Below are 6,000 nucleotides of genomic sequence, written 5' to 3'. Positions count from 1 at the left end.
AGACCAGCTGAGCTGGGGTGTCAGTTGTTAACTAAACACAAATAAATTATGAAATACATAACACCTGATTTCCCCCAAATCCTAAGAACCCTAGAAATCTGAAATCGATAATCCGTTAATCGTTTTCTTAATTAATGTTAGGGCTTTTGATTAAGGGTTTACGACGAAACAAAAGCATTTAAGGATTACCTCAACTCGTTACGAATTGATGGTTTACTTTAACGAAGGACAGACGATCTGCATATGATCTGAACGCGATACCCATAGATTGATATATTGAAATTAATTGAGTGATTAAGGTCGCCGGATTACGGGGATGATGTATATAAGATTAATTATATTATGATTATCTCTAAATGATTTTACCCTAAATTGATAAAGACCGATTTGTTAATATATCAATTTGTATATCATTGATCACAATTTCCAAATCAAAACATCGGTGAGAGTTTGTTTAGGCAACAAGAATGATTTTCTATGATCAATTCCAACTTTAGAACGAGGATTATGAATCAAGAAAGCTAACGGGTCACGAATTGGGTCTACTATACGTGTTTGGTTAAATTAAAGGATATGGGTTTGGGTTAAAAGATATATTATATTCTTTTGAAATAGTTGCAGTTTGGTCCTTGTACTTTAGATTTAAGTGTCATTTTAGTATCTACAGTTTGGCCAACTACGCAACTTAGTACATATTCTTTATTTTATGCAAATAGCTACCTCAGTTTCAATAAACTTTCTTTTTTAGTACTTTTTTCTAACCTCGTCTAATTTTTCCGTTAAGTCAAGGATAATTTGATAACTTCGTTATTTTCTTTGTTTTTTTTCTTTTCTGTTAAACGATTAGAAGATATAAGCATTTAAAAGAAAAGAAAAAACAAAGAAAATAACGAAGTTACCAAATTATCCCCGACTTAACGAAAAAATTAGACGATGTTAGAAAAAAGTACTAAAAATGCAAATTTATTGAAACTAAGGTAGCCATTTGAATAAAATAAATAATAGGTACTAAAGTTGCGTAATTAGTCAAATCACATGTACTAAAACGACACTTAACTCTTGTACTTTATATGTGGATACAAAAATGAGTTAAAACAGTGTTTAGCGTGAAAATGTATATAAATGAAAGTTAGTTATATATATTGAATAACTATAATAAAAAAATAATAATATCTTGATAGACGTGATATTTTATTGTTAAAAATTACCCGAAAACGAAAATGAGACAGGTATTGGTATTTAATATATTATATGAAAACCCGAGTTGTTACACATATTGATGCAAAATCAATGTACTTGGCTAAGTGTATGATCAGACTATATGAGAATAGATGAGGATGAGATACCAACCACCAAATATAAAATAAACATTTAGGCACATAGAGCATAATCATAGAGCATGCAATAGTCACACATAAACATATATTGAATTGTGTTTTAAATAGATGTGGACACTAAAACTTGAGTAAAAGTGAATACACTATACATGCTACCCCTAAAATATAAAAGATGGTAAAATGGGATATGTAAACTCACCCAGAATAAGGAATATGGTAACGGGTTAACGGTTTAAGCGATTATTTGGTCACGCGAGGAATCCTGACAATTTTGTCCTAGTTTTTAAAGTGTAAATAAGATAAATATCTAATTGAAATAAACGAACTAGACACGATAGAATGGGTTTAAAAAGGATTTAGGGTCAATAAAGTGTTGAGTATATTTTTATATTAATTTTATAAAAGTTTAATAAAAAGCCAATATCATGTATGTATGTATTTATATAGTTAATCATTTATATAATAAGCGAACACTTGTTTGAAAGATTAGTGGCGATCGTTTGGTTAGAAGAGTAAGAACTATTTTTGATATAGTTATCTTTTAAAATAATATTACGCTTTTAAATATAGAAAATATAAATTTATAAATATATATACATAATATATATATGTACGGAAATGTTAATTGATAATTTATTTTGAAAGTTTAATGGGGTTTGGTTCGTTAACGAGTGAAATTTGTTATTGGTTTGAGGAATAAGTTTAATTAAATTAAAAAGAATTTATGAAATAAAGAAAATTAAAAAAAAAAGGAAAAAGAAGCAAAACCGGGTCAGGGGGTTCGAACCCGCACCCCTGGCCGATTTAGCGTACTTAACGAGTTGCGCACCTGCCACCAAGGCATGTGTCTCACTTGGTCATAAAATGGAATGGGAAAACTTGTAAAATACTTCAAATTGAAACCCTTTGTCTTTATAAACCCTAAATGATCCAATTGATAAATGATTGTCCTCTGTCAACTGAAATTGACAGACCGCTTTGATTACTCGGCTAATAATGAATCAAATACATGTTGCAATCACCCGATTTGGTGACGAATTGAATGAGAATGAGATGGTTAAAGCTTCGGTCTTAAACACCAACTGGATTGGAGCGGCTTTCTAAGTTGAAATTGATAGAGGGTTTAGGTCTGCGATGATATAGGATGGTGTGTGCTCATTTCATTGCACTGTAACGTGTATTTATAGGTTTCGTGGTCACAAGAAGCTGTGATTCTTGTTTTGGTGAATTTGCCGTCAATTCGAAATCAATCTCCACAAATAGGGTGTCGGTGAACACGTTGTTAGTTGGCAAAAGATCTTGTATGATAAATTCAGTTGATTATGCCGAAAATTATGGAACAAGAAAGAGGGGGGGTATGCTGATGGTGACGGTGAGAAGGAGGGAAAGAAGAAAACTTTAAGCATTTTGCAATTAGGTCCCTGGGGTTAACTTAGTTAGTCGAGTTAGTTCAAACATGGTTAAAGGTTTGAAGAAATAACCACATAAAATATTAATTCATTGATCATATTCTTGTACCATTATTATTATTTTTTTATTTTTATTTTGATTATTGTTGGGTCACTAACGTAGTTTTTTGTAGTTTATCTTTATTTTTTTTGTTTTTAAGTTATGCAGGTTTGAAGAAAGATTGAGTGAGCTAGAGGGACGATCCCCAAGAAGAGTAGAATGAAAAAGATAAGTGTGGGGACGAAGCAACTGAGCCGTATACTTTATTTTTATTATTTGATGCTAATTATTTATTAATTTATATTTTAGTTTGTTTGGTGCGAAACTTTGAATGCATAATATATATCAAATGGTTGATTTGATAAGATATATTTTAGATATGTTTATTATATATTTGCCGCTTCCGTTCATGCGTGAGAGTAGGAGATACTATTTGCTGAGCACGTTCGGAGTTGGAGGGAAACTTTGGAAAGAAGACTTTGGCATCAAAATTTATGCGCATATTACCAGCTAAGAGTTTTCCATTATCTAGCTTATTTACTTTTTATTTTGTTATTATTTTAATTTTCGGTTTCTAGTTTTTTGTAGTCCGACTTTATCTTTATTTTATTTTTTTTAAGTTGTCCTTATCCTTCCATTGAGAACAATGCAAAATTTAATTGTGATAGGATATTTTAGTCGTAGTTTAATTTAAAGAAAAGGAAAAAAAAAGTTTTGAAAAAATGTCCCTTGAAAATATACTTTTGCATTGAGAGCAAATATCATATCCTCATACTTAAATTTTGCATTGTTCTCAATGGAAAGATAAGGACGACTTGTGGGGATAGGATATTTGAGTCGTAGTTTAATTTTAAAAAAAGGAAAAAAAAGTTTTAAAAAATGTCCATTGAAAATATAATTTTGCATTTAGATGGGAGATGATGATAATTATCGTAAATTGGTTTTTTAAACTACTAATAATAAGAGATTATATAAAAAGAAAATGCACTTAACTAGGGATGTGTCGGTAGGCTCAACCTTGAAAACGAAAGGGCAATTTAGTAGTTGGTATTAAACGAAGAAATATGATTTTTAGTGGGAAACACATTTAGTCAGTGGAAAATATGTGATGAAAGGTCGGGTCATACTAAAGTCTCAATTTTTGGTTTGAATGTGAAAATATCATGAATTTTATATTTGAATACGTTATCATATGATGCTTAGGTAGGTTTAACATTAAAGTATGCCAAGTGGCCAGTGATATAAACTAAAACTTGCCCTTCTAGCTTTAGTGATAAACACTTCATATGCGTATGGTTTTATAACCTTAAATCATGTATTGATTGGATGCCTCGGGTCCGGAGACATTGGGTCTGTATGCGGGTTATCATCTGGGTATTCACTTATCCTAAGTGGATTAGGTGAATATGAAACAAGCAAAAAAAAAAGGAGCAAACCCGTAGTTTTTCAGCAAAACATAAGTCATTAAACTTGATCATCTCATACTTAAAATACAAACACATTACTGACTTGATCATCCACATTATTAGTCATATGGGGTCCCTTGCCCGCGTCTCATTTCCATTAAGAAACGGACCACAAGGGACACATCATATGTAAAACCTACAGATGAATTTATGCATGCTCACCTATGATAATGGTTTTGGGGTGTTTTTTTATAATGGGGGTATGTCAGGTAGTGGGGAGCACTAGCTAGTTAATTAAATAATTATACCTTAATCGTATATAATGGCTACTTTGGTAGAATTTGATGCTTAAATTTAAATGGATAACAATACCCTTGATCGTCTAAACTATTCATGCAAAAAGAGCAACAAAATTTTAAATATGCTAATTTTGAGGTTTAGTCAAGTTGGGGTGGTCTGGTCCGGTAAAACTAAAAAATAATTCGGTCTTAACTGTGGGAACCACTAGATTATATAAAATATTGAAATTGTTGGATCTTACTTGATCTGTTAAAAATCAAGGCATGGGTTTAAGTGGACAACAATATTGGTGATCACGGTTTTTGCGTTTATCTGAGCTTTAATATAACTTATATGTTTTTAAAACCGTATTTTCCGATTTTGATTCCACTGCATAAGTCTTTTCATAGACAAAAAATGAGTAAGTGTGAGGATATTTGATATATAGTTATTTATATATGTTTTCCCATGATAATTTTATACCGTATTTGGTGATGTATGGTTCATTTTCGCTTAGAATTGATATATCACTAACTAAATGAAGTTTTGTAGGTCTCGGGTGCGATAAGTAGTCGAAAAGGAGATTAAATGAGTTAAACGAAGAGCCGGGACGAATCAGGGTTGAACCGGAATGAACCAGTAAAAGAACCGGAGAATGTGACGCGACGAGCCTTTTTTTCTAGAAGATTCTGACGTGTGGATGGGTTTTGAGCCTTAATCACCTAATCATTAACTTAACCCTAAACACATAACACGATCAGAAGCTGTTAAGGTCGAAAATTGAAGTCAGTATTGAGTATTTTGGAGCTTTTGGAGGCTAGAATTCATTCGGTGAAATGCTAATTCAAGAGAGATAGAAGACTTACGGGTTTTATCATCTTTAATATTTCGGTTTCTAATTTTTATCCGATGTTCACCATAAATTTTATTCGTATTTTGTTTAATTTTAAGATGTTGGGCTAAACTTTATAGACTGCCTTGGCTTACGATGAACCATTGTAATGTTTGATTTTGATTAAGATTTACTTTTTGCTATGGTATTATGAGTCAGTAATGATTTTGGTTTTATTTAATTGATGCATATGTGTGTTTGGTTTTGATTGATGAGTTTTATTGTTCCGCATTATCCTTGGTGATTGATTCAAAGAATAGAATTTTGTTAGGTCTTCTATTGTGTGTTTTTAACTAGTTTATGATTGAATTCGAATAAGATCATAAGAACCATAATATTAATAAAAACGAAAAAAGTGTGTTGCTAATCTAGAAAGCTGTGAGGTGATAGATTATCTAATAGGTCTTTGTTGATTAAGATTTCTCGATTTAGTTTTTCGTAAGGAGTCCATCTAGGTTTAATTGGTTAACATTGTGTATCGAGTCAATTGAATTTATTAAACTAACCTTTGATTTCCGCGCTATAAGGTAGGATTTCATTATAAAGGTACTCGCTCATAATTAATTAGGTAACTGTAAGGGAGTCTAATATATAAAACGGGTATGTCTTAAAACTCATTAGAAACACATATGTGTCT

Source organism: Bidens hawaiensis, unplaced genomic scaffold, assembly GCF_021521415.1.
Source record: "Bidens hawaiensis isolate Kalapana, Puna unplaced genomic scaffold, B.hawaiensis_p1.1 tig00002602_1, whole genome shotgun sequence".
NCBI classification, from domain to species: domain Eukaryota; kingdom Viridiplantae; phylum Streptophyta; class Magnoliopsida; order Asterales; family Asteraceae; genus Bidens; species Bidens hawaiensis.
This window is presented reverse-complemented; position numbering follows the sequence as displayed.